This window comes from Macaca nemestrina, chromosome 7, assembly GCF_043159975.1.
Source record: "Macaca nemestrina isolate mMacNem1 chromosome 7, mMacNem.hap1, whole genome shotgun sequence".
Taxonomy (NCBI): domain Eukaryota; kingdom Metazoa; phylum Chordata; class Mammalia; order Primates; family Cercopithecidae; genus Macaca; species Macaca nemestrina.
In genome coordinates this window covers 145,838,017-145,850,098 of record NC_092131.1, presented here as the reverse complement: position 1 = coordinate 145,850,098, position 12,082 = coordinate 145,838,017, and the positions used below count along the sequence as shown (strand labels likewise).

The 12,082-nt window shown below is 36.0% G+C and overlaps 1 pseudogene; it reads left to right on the top strand.

Moving 5' to 3' along the window:
- Positions 1-7,301: 7,301 nt before the first annotated feature.
- On the top strand, positions 7,302-11,654 carry LOC139364131 (high mobility group protein B1 pseudogene; annotated as a pseudogene).
- Positions 11,655-12,082: the final 428 nt, after the last annotated feature.

Below are 12,082 nucleotides of genomic sequence, written 5' to 3'. Positions count from 1 at the left end.
GGTGCCTCAGATCACAGGCCACTGGTCTCTTGTCTCAATGTTTATACTCTACCCTTTCCCCAAGCTTATTGTCTAAACAGCCTCTAACAAGAGCCTGCATCTGTTCCCCAGTTTTGGATTCCCCATGCTTTACTGCAGCTCCTCTCCCTAGCCCACCAATCTGGACAGCTGTTTCCAATTTCCCTCACTGGCTATCCCCAGGTGGTACCACCTGGCCACTGCCAGGACGGAAGAGATAAAAGGTTTGTAAAACTCTGGGCAGGAAATAGCCTCAGCTCTGTGATTTGAATTGAGCTTGATGGGAATAAAACCAACCTACATTTATTAAATGTCCAATGTTTGCCAGGCATTTAAAATATAACAGCTTTGTTGACATAAATTACATACCATAAAATTCACCCTTTTAAATCATACAGTGCAGTGGTTTTTAGTGTATTTGCAGGGTTGTGCAATCACCAAGGTCTAATTTTAGGACATTTTAATCACCCCCAAAAGAAACCTCATACTCATTAACATATACTCGTAATTCTCCCCTGCCCCCAGTCTCTGAGTCTCTGGAAACCAGTAATCTACTTTCTATCTTTATGGATTTGCCTATTCTGGACATTTCACAGAAATGGAATTATATATAGCCTTTTGTGTCTGGCGTCTTTAACTTAGTCTAATATTTCCAAGTTCATCCGTGTTGTAGTTTGGATCAGTACACTTATTTTTATAGCCTAGTAATATTTCGTTGACTGGTTATATCATATTTTGTTTATCCATTCATTAGTTGATGGACAATTGAGTTGTCTCTACCTTTTAGCTATTATGAATAATGCTACTGTGAACATCTGTGCAAGTTTGTCCATGTACATATTTTCAGTTTTCATCAGTATATATCTAGGAGTGAAAACGATGGGTCTTTAGGTAACCACATTTAACTTTTGAGGAACTGCCAAACTGTTTTCCAAAGCAGCTGCAGTATTTTACATTTTACCAGCAGTGTATAGGGTTCCAATTTCTGCACATCCTTGCCAATACTTGTTATTTCCATCTTTTTATTATAGTCATCCTATTGGGTGTGAAATGGTATCTCATTGTCATTCAGTTTGCATTTGCTGATGACTAATGGTGTTGAGCATCTTTTCATATGCTTATTGACTATTTGTCTTCTTTGGAGAAATGTCTATTCAAATCCTTTGCCCATTCTTTAATTGAATTATTGGTGTTTTGTTGAGTTGTAAGAGTGCTTTATTCTGGATATTAGATCTTTATTAGATATATGATTTGCCCAAATGTTTTTCTCATTCTGTGGGTTGTCTTTTCACTTTCTTGATGATGTCCTTTGAAACACAAAAGCTTTTAATTTTGATAATGTCCAGTTTATTTTTTTCTTCTGTTGCATGTGTTTTTGGTATCATATCTAAGAAATCATTCCTGATCCAAGGAATTTTTTACTCCTGTTTTCTTCTAATAGTTTTATGGTTTTAGCTCTTACATTTAGGCCTATGATTCATTTTGAATTAATTTTTGTATAGTGTGTGAGGAAAGGGTCCAACTTTATTTTTTGTGTAAGGGCATCCAGTGGTCCCAGGATGATTCATTGAAATAATTACCTTTGCCATTGAATTATTTTATACCATTGCTGAAAATCAATTGACCATAAGTAGAAGGACTTTTTTTCCTATATTCCCAGTTCTTTACCATTGATTTATATATTTAATCTTATGCCAGTACTGCACTGTCATTAGTGTGGCTTTGTAGTAAGTTTCGAAATCAGAAACTGTGAGTCCTTCAACTTTGTCCTTTTTCAAGATTATTTTGATTATTCTGGATTCCTTGTATTGCCATATGAATTTTATGATAAGCTTGTCAATCTACATAAAACATGCCAGCTGGAATTCTGACAGAAATTGTTTTGAATCTGCAGATCATTTGGGGGAGTGTTACCATCTTAACAACATTAGGACTTTCACTATCAAGTTTGATACTAGCTGTAGGGTTTTTATGGATGGTTTTTCATTAGGTTGAGGAAATTCCCTTCTATTCCTAATTTGCTGAGGTTTTTTTTATTAAGAAAGGTTGTTGGAATTTGTCCATTTTTTCTGTGTTTATCGAGATGATTCTGTGTTTTTTCTTAAATTCTATTGGTATTATATTAGTTGATTTTCAGATGTTTACCTGACTTTGCATTCTTAGAATAAATCCCAGTTTGTCATGGTGTCAAACACTGGATATTTTATATGGCCGGATGTGGTTTTGCTGATATTTTGTTGATGGTTGTAACATCCACATTCATAAGGAATACTGGTCTGCAGATTTTTTTCTCTTGTGAAATCTTTGGTTTTGGCATGGTGGTAATGAATGAATTGGGAAGTATTCTCTCCTGTTCTATTTTTTAATGGAAAAGCTTGAGAAACATTGGTGTTAATTCTTTAAAAGTTGAGTGGAATTTATTGGTAAAGCATCTGGGCTTGGGATTTTTGTGGGAAGTTTTTAATTATTATTACAAACTCAGTATCTTGTTATGAATCTATTCAGATTTTCTCTTTATTTTCAAGTCAAATTGACTAGTTTGTCTTTCTAGGAATATTCTCATTTCATCTAAGCTACTGAGTTCATTGGCAAACTATTATTCATTCCCTTATAGTCCTTTTAGTTTCTGTAAGGTAAGCAGATATCCGCCCCCTTCTTTATTCTTTATGTTAGCAATTTAAGTCTTCCCCTCTCTTTTCCTTTTCAGTCTAGCTAAAGGTTTGTCAGTTTTGTGAATCATATCAAAGAACTAATGTTTAGCATTGTTGATTTTCTCTATTGTTTTTCTATTTTCTGTTTTATTTATTTCTACTCTAATCTTTATTATTTTTCTCCTTCTACTTGCTTTGAATTTAGTTTACTACCCTTTTTCTAGTTTATCAAGGCAGACATTTAGGCTTTCTATTTGAGATGTTTTTTTAAATATAGGCCTTTATAGCTAGACATTTCTAAGTATAGCTTAATTGTGTTCCATATATTGTATGTCCATTTTCATTCATCTCAAGGTATTTCCTAATTTCCCTTGTGATTTCATCTTTGACCAATTGATTATTTTAGATTATGTCATTCAATTTATGCATATCTGAGAATTTTCCAAATTTCTTTCTCATATTGATTTTTAATTTTATTACATTTTTGTTGGAGGACACATTTATTGAGGCTTGTTTATGGTCTAACATATGATCTTTTCTGGAGAATATATCGTGTGCACTTGAGAAGAATGTGTATATCACTGTTTGAAGTAGAGTGTTCATAGATGTCTATTAGGTCTACTTGGTTTATAGCATTTTTCAAATCTTCTGCTTTCTTGTTGATAGTCTATTTGTTCTATCCATCATTGAAAGTGGGCTATTGAAATCTCTATTATTGTTGAATTGTCTTATTTCTCTTTCAATTCTCTCAAGTTTTACTTCATGTATTTTGGAGCTCTGTTGTTAGGTGCACATATATTTGTAATTGTTTTGTGTTTGTTGAATTGACCCTTTTATTTATGTTCCTAATGCGTTGATCCTTTTATTATTAAAAAAGTCCTTCATTGTCTCTGTTAACACTTTTTGCTTTAAAGCTTATTTCATCTGATATAAATATAGCTGCTCCTATTCTTTTTTGTTTACTGTTTGCATACTATATGTTTTATCATCTTTTTCTTTCAACCTATTTGCACATTTGAATCTAAAGTGCATCATATTATAGGAAGCATATGGTTGGATCATGTTTTTATTTATTCTACAGTTCTTGGCCTTTTGATTAGAGTGTTTTGTCCACTAAATTTGATTAGTGTTTAGCTTACATTTAATAAAATTACTGATTAGGTAGGATTTACGTCTGCTATTTTCAGTTTGTTTTCTGTATGTCTTTCGTCTTTTTTGTTTCTTTATTCCTTTATTACTTCCTTCTTTTGTGTTAAATAAATATTATCTAGCATATAATTTTAATTCTCTTGTTGTTTCTTTTACTTTTTTTTTTTTGAGAAATACTCAGTGGTTTTCTTGGAGATTGCAATTAACATCTTAACTTAAGCAATCAAGTTCAGATTAATACCACTGTAATTTTAATAGTATATAAAAATTTGCCCTGATATTGTTCCATTTCTTCCTCCCTCCTTTGTGCTATTATTGTCACACATGTCATTATGTTATAAACCCATTAGTGCAGTTTTATAATTAATAATTTATGCAGTTGTTAAAAGACTACTCAACAAATGAGATTAAAGAACTCTACACTATTACAGCCCTAATAACATAACATGCCCAAATCCATACTGTATTAAAGGTCTTCAGTGTCTCTGTTTGCCTAGGTTTAGAACATAAAAGAAAATTATTTAATTGCTTAAAGTAGTATTTAAAAATCCCACCGGTATTGCTCAGAGAGGAAGTTTCGCAAATGAAATTTTAAAAATCTATATCATCAATCTGTATTACCCTATTATCACTATAAATTTGAGAATTTCTTAGGTCATAAGGCAGGACCAACCCCTTTGTATTGGCCACAGTAAACCCTTTCAAAACGTCTTGACCATTTGAATGGCTAAGTTAAAGTTTCTCATTACTAAGACTGTATTACTAAGTGGTTCAGATATCAAACAAAGGGTTTTTAATGATAATGCTTTCCATGATACACAAGCAGAAGACTCTTACCAACTGTGTCAACAAAACAAGAAATATAGCTACGTAAGACAAATCACAGATCATAGTGGGCATTTCAACCACTTCTGATGCTCTGATTGCAGATTTCATAACACAGAGAACAAAGCATGCAAAAATTTCAATCACACATTCTTCTTTCCATAATAAAAAGGTACCCTTTCAAGATTTTCATGTTTGCTTTTGCTGTTCCTCAGGTTTGAATGTTTATTTCAGTTTTAATGTTGAAACTTCAGTTTTTCCTGTTAATTTATTTCTCATCCTCAAAATCAAATTGTCTGGGCCCAGCAGAAACTTAGGGAAATGGTAGCACCAAATGAGAGAGTCAGCAGGTGAGAGCACAGTCAAAATTGGTCCTAAGATCAATTCCCAGGATAAGCAGGCAGAAGCCCAGTTTGTATGAGCCAGTGTTATGGCCAAGAAAATATTATTGTGAATCATATCTTTCAGGTGGGGAGAAGTTGGAAGACAAGTATTAAAGTCAGTGGTCAGAAGACTGGTGGATGGGTAGGTTCAATTCAAAGCATAGGTTTGTTGAATATGAGGTAGGTGGTCCATGTCAAAACATGGTGTATAATGTGGAGCCAGGATAACCTATTTAAGGAAGTATATCAGGATGAAGAGAGACAAACCTCTTTCTGCTATGTCCTCTCTAAAACCTGTGTCATATTCTTGTAATTAACTACTCTCCCCTGAGCCCTGTACCTGATGCTACAGCTACAGGTTCAGGACCCTCATAGGCATTTTTATTGCAACACCTTTTTAACTATCATTTTATTTTGTCTAGGATTAGGTAGTATTTAGGTGCTCACTTCCGCTGCAACGGAGTTATTCTCTAGAAAGCAATCAGAGTGTATTCTCTGCTGAAGTGTAAGCTTCTTTAGGGCAATAATTTTTGTTATACCTCTATATTAGTCAGCTCCAGCTACCATAATAAAATACAATAGACTTAGTAGCTTAGACAACAAAAATTTATTTTCTCACAGTTCTGGAGGCTGGAAAGTCTCAGATCAAGGTTCTAGTCAATTTAGTTTCTGGTAAGGACTCTCTTCCTGGCTTGCAGAGGGCTTCCTTTTTACTATGTCCTTACGTGACCTTTCTTCTCTGTGTGTGGGGGGAGAGAGAGAGATAGAGAGAGAAGGAGAGAGCGAGAGAGAGGAGAGAGAGAGAGAGAGAGCGAGCATGTGCATGAGAGAAATAGGACTCACCCTGGTGTTGTTTCTTCTAAGGACACTATTGCTGTCAGATCAGGGTCCAATCCTTATGACCTCATTTAACTTCAGTTACCTATTCCCTCCAGAGCTGTGGAGATAGGGAGAGTAATATGTTGTGTATGCTTGCTGTATTAGGGTAGCCATATGATTTATCATCAGAATGGGTACACTTTGAGAGTAAAAAATGTGCTATGATAATTACACTTTATATCCAGTGTTATCCTGGCAAACCTGGCCATATGGTCATACTAGTCTAATACTAAAGGGTTCCTTTGTTTTCCTTTGCCCCTTTGAACACATATCTCCCTCAGGAATATTGCGAAGAGTGGCTGGAACTAGGAAATAAAGACAATACAGTTCCACTAATATGCACGAGACAAGGCCTTAGCCATGTTGTGAATCACCAAAGGTTGTTAAAGCCACTTTACAATCGTAGCCTGCCAGATTTGTTAACTTCTGGTTTTGATGCTACAGCTGCAGGTACAGAAGCTAACCTGTGAGCTTTCTTGTTATTTTTTATTTCCTACTTATGGGAAACTCAATGCCACTATGTAATTCACGGGTCAGAGTTCCTAGTAGATGCGAATGATTAGTGGCTGTGATATAATCAAACAGTAATACAATAAGGCCACAGTAACTAGGCTGGAAGTTTGACTTTGACATTTAAACCCTCTTGTCCCAGGGCATACTCAAAACTTAGATGTGACAAACCAAAGAACCAAGGCCTGAGCACAGAACACTCAGGTTAAGAAGCAACTGGTTCCTGAGAGAGGGATCTGACTCAGAATGCAGGGCTCAAATGGAAAGAGACTGGGAGCTGCAGGAACTGCACAGGCAAATACCGTTTTGCAGACATCATGAGAGTAACCTTCAACAATTCAGCAACAGTTACTCAGTGCTTGGAAGGATCTTTGGACTTTAGTAAATCCAAAGAAAATACTGCAATTAGTACTAAGGCCATTATATAAAAAGGTAATTTATGAGGTACAGGAACAGATATTGGGAAGGGAATTAGCAGGAACCTGACAAACTAGGAGAGGAAGAATCTGACCCAAGCCAGGCCAGCATGTAAATTATTCTTCTAACCAGCTCAGCTGAGGTTTTGCCCTGAGAATCTACATCACATTCCCATTAAAGCTTATATTTAGTTTATTAAATGTATCTAAACTTAAGTTAATACTCTTTCAGTCATGTTTAACGAATTATTTTGCAATTCTCAAGTACTGATTTGAATGACTCCTGCAGACATTAGGACTAGCTAGACCTCAAATAATGGTTAGAATAAAAATACTAGGGTCTAAAAGCAATAGAGATGGAGAAAACATAAGTAGTTGCCAGGGGTTGTGACTGGGTGGGGGAAGGGGTTGACTATAAATTGGCTGCCTGAGGGAGTTTTGGGGAGTGATTGCACTGCTTTATATTTTGATTGTGGGAATAGATTAATGACTTTAGGCATATGTCAGGATTCATAGAAGTATACATCACAAACAGTAAATTATACTATAAGTAAATTTAAAAATAAAGGGAACCATGTCCACTTCCGAGGAAGAGTGTTCCAGTCCAAAGGAGAAGCAAGCAGAAAAGGAGTGGGCATGAGCTTCAGGTTTGCAGATCAGCAAGAATACCAGTGTGGATAGAGAGGAGTAGGGAAGAAGTGAGGAGCGGACAGATTGTGTCAAGTCTGATAGGCCTCAGTAAGAAGTGCATTTTATTTTAAGTGTGGCAGGAGGCCATTGAGAGTAAGCAGGGGAATTATCTGGTCAACTTTGCATTTTTAAAGGCTTACTCTGCTCTTATATGGAGAAGAGATATTAGGGGGCAATTATGGAATCAAGGAAACCATCGTGGTCATGCAGAAATGGTCTTGGAAGGGTTTTAGTATGGAAGGAGTGGGTGAGAGGGGAGCTTTTTTCTACTGCCCAACCAGAATCCTGTCTCATCATTGCAATGATATACTTGATATTACCTTAGGATTCCTTATCTCTTGGGCCTTAAAGAGATGTTGTAGTACATGTGGAAATGCTGCTAGGCAACTTGAAGGTGAGCTGAAGTTGGTAACTCAATTTTTAGTGGCTCCAAGGCACAGACTGTATGATTTTCTCTAGCAATGTTCAGGAGCCCATGTGTACGAATGGAGACGGCAGATGGTTTTATTAATCCAGAGTCAATGTTTTGCCAGATGTGTGTGAGGAATGAACAAAGGGGCCAGATAATATTACTGTAATTCACACTAAAGAGTTAATATTTTAATGCAGTACATAATCACATTACAGTAAAAAAGAATATCACACAATGAAGAGAAGATGGTGGGAATGATGCTAAGAGTATGGCAGGAAGAATGGTAAAAAGAGAATGGGATGAGGGATGGTAAAGAGAGGAGGGGAAGAAGGAGGGGGAAAAGAATATCACAGAGTACTTCCTAACAAAAATAAAGAATGGAGGCACAGCTATGGCAGTACACTGAGCTCCATAGAGACAGCGCTGGGGCAAGTGAGAGATGGACGGGCACTGGATGACTCTGCCTCACTGAGAAAAAATAACTAACCATGGGCAAAGGAGATTCTAAGAAGCTGAGAGTCAAAATGTCCTCATATGCATTCTTTGTGCAAACTTGTTGGGAGGAGCACAAGAAAAAGCAGCCAATGCCTCAGTCAACTTCTCAAAGTTCTCTGAGAAGTGCTCAGAGAAGTGGAAGATCACGTCTGCTAAAGAGAAAGGAAAATTTGAAGACATGGCAAAGGTGGACATGAAAAAGTAATGAAAACCTATATTTCCTAAAGGCTAAACAAAAAAAGTTCAAGGAACTCAATGCATCTGGGAGGCCTCTTTCAGCTTTTTTCCTTGTTCTGTTCCAAATATCTGCCAGAAGTCAAAAGAGAACATCCCATTGGTGATGAGGCAAAGGAACTGGGATAGATATGGAATAACACTGCTGCAAATGACAAGCAGCCGTATGAAAAGAAGGCTGTGAAGCTGAAAGAAAAATATGAAAAGGATATTGCTGCATACTGAGCTAAAGGAAAGCCCGATGCAGCAAAAAACGGGAGATGTCGAGGCTGAAAAAAGTGAGAAAAAGGAGGAAGAGGAACAAGAAGAACAGGAGGAGGAGGAAGAGGAAGAAGAAGAAGAGAAGGAGGAGGAGGACGAGAAGGAGGAGAAGGAAGAGAAGAAGGAGAAGGAGAGGGAGAGGGAAGGGAAAGAGGAAGAAGAAAGTAGTAATAGTTGGTTCTAGTGATTTTTTTCTTGCCTGCAAATCATTTAACTCCCCTGTACACAACTCACTCCTTTTAAAGAAAATAATTAAAATGTAAGGCTCTGTAAGATTTGTTTTTAAACTGTACAGTGTCCCTTTTTGTATAGTTAACATGCTAATGAATTTGTCTTTAGATAGCATGCCCTGGTGGCATTTTCCATAGCCACTAAACTGGCCTGGTACAGTATGGGGGTTGTAAATTGGCATAGAAATCGAAAGCAGGTTCTTACTGGTGCACAGCACAAATTAGTTATATATGGAGATGATAGTTTTTTCATCTTCAGTTGTCTCTGATATAAAATAATTATTCTTTTAACTAAATATCACTCTGTAATTACAAAAAAAAAGTCACAGTGGTTTTATTGCCATTCTGAGTGCTTCTAAGTAAATACAATTTTTTATCTGTTAAAAAAAAAAAGTACAACTTCTTGTCCTGTTGGAAGTAGTCCTTCCTGGAAGCCCGCATATCAGATCATCACAAGTCTATACTTTAATTTAGTTCATTATGGACAATGTGGTATACATGTGTATAATTTTAATATACACCTTAGGAAGGCATATTAACATTGAGTTACACACATAAGTGGCGTGTAGGAAAAAGGCTCACATTCCACAGGGAATATTCCTAATATCTTTAATCAACTGAGAGGGTTTGTTAATAGGCATACTGCATTAGGAATTATTTTTCATTGGTAAAATACATAGTATTCAACAGATGTGGATTGTGTAGGAATATCGTACAGGCTTTTCCAGAGCTGCATAAATAGGGACAAAGTATAGAAATGTGTGAACTCATTATTTTTACCCTTTGGAATGTGCTCTATGCTTAGAATTCCAATTCTTTGTACAGCTACTTAGGATGGATTTTGTGACCTGGCTTCGGCTAGATGTTTAGCTAAATCATGATGCATCTGCCTTGAGTGACTCTTTCGTGCAAGTTACTTGCTCTAGCATTTAAAAGGTCAGAAAAGTGGGGCTTTAGCAAGCTTACACTATAGGCTGTGTGACTGCTTTTATTCCTTCTTACCGAAGAACATGTGTAAGTGTGGCAGATTTGGTCTATAACTTGATTTCATTATAAAATCCACATAATAGATTATAAAGGAAGAGACCAGTAGTTCTCACCTACCTCTAATCATTGGAAGATTCCAATAGAGCCTAATAATCAGAAATGATCAAACTGGTTTAAGTCAGTTTGGCAATACACTGTGTAAGACAGCCTGCCTTGGTCCTTGGTTCCTTGGTAGATGAGTATGTGTTCTCTTTTTCTGTGTAGCATTGATTACCACCTTGTAGAAACACAAATGCTAATGCTGGAAGTGAATTATAGAATCATATAGTCGACTTATTTATGGAGAAATTAAGAAAGATTAAGCCACTTTCTCAAGGTTAATGCATGAGCTAGTTAGCAGTGAAAGAAAGAGTAGGTCCTGGATCTTGTGATGCAGAAATCTCATTGCCACAGAAATGGAGCCATATTTTCGAAAACAGAACACATGAAATATGTGGTTTAGAAAGTCTGGTATGACTTACAGGGATGAAAGGACAAAAGACTCAAGATTCCAAACTCATTAGCAAAACATTTGCTTTTCTTTTATTCATCCCTATTGCTCCATACTTAACCTCTTACCTATTTCTATGATACCATATTTTAAAAATCTCCTTTAACTACCTTAAGAAATTATTCATTATCAAAATTGGGGGATCCAACAGTATTAAACATTGGCTCTTCCTGTTTCTGCACCCTCTCATAATGTAAGGTAAAGATATAAGTGTTGTTTCCTTTGTTTTAAGGATGGAAAATGAATTTTTCTATTTGTCCAAACTGACCAAATGTTATTGATGGACTCTGGTTCACATATAATATTTCAAATGCTACAAGTGAGTATATAAAACAATCTCTATTTCATGGTCTGACTATAGCCAGTATTAATAATGAGAAAATTTAAGTCAACATTTTTTGACCAAAATTTAGTGATTTATCCAGAATCTTAAGTCTCTTCCCACCTCTGTGTTTTGTGACTGTGCATTTACCATTTGCACAAGGTGCTGCAATGATTCCTTCACTCATGTCTGAAGGTCTAATAATGACATATGGTCCCCAATTATTTAATACTCCAGGTATCATTGACAAGAAAGCACAAATGGTTCTTTGGTAGCCAGATAGTTTGATGAGATAATCTCAAGGATTAGAGACCCTCAAGAGATGAGAGTCATCCAAGTAACAAGTGACTGCTTACATATTGTCACTTGCTACTGAATGAAGTCCTTTTTTCCCACAAGTAATTTATTTCAATTTTGGACAGCTTTAACTGCTAGGAAGTTCTTCTTTGAATAGAAATCCTTCTCCTTGTAACTTCTACCCACTAGCCTCTTTTTCTATGGTTTTTTAAGTGTCATTATGAATACATTCCATTTTTCTTGCACATATCAGCCTTTTGATATTTGAAAGTAGTTTTCATGCCCACACCATAGCTTCAAAACAAAAACTTATAGACAAATATCTTTACTGAAGGACACAAAATAAACTCAACTTTTTCAATTACAAATGTTTTTATCATCTAGTTTATAAAACATCTGATATAAAATATTTTAAACATCCACACTTTATATAAATAATCTGAGTTATTTATAGAAATATTTAGAAATTAAAGGTAACTATCTTAGTTTGAGTATGTCCAGAAGCAGATGAGACAAGGATTTGAGTAAAAGCAGATGTGGAAAATGCAGAATAATTCAGAAGAGTAAGGGAGTAACATAAGGAAAATAATCCAGCCAATGAAAGGTGTGTTCTTAAAACAGCTGTCAGGGTGGGCAACTAGAGAAAAATCTCATGGAGAAACTCTTGGAGATGCTGCAAAATAAATACCTCAGAATTATGCTACCTCAGTAGTGGGCTACTTCCTCAGCATTTTCATCTCACTCACATGCAGAGCTGTATTCCACAGATCTGG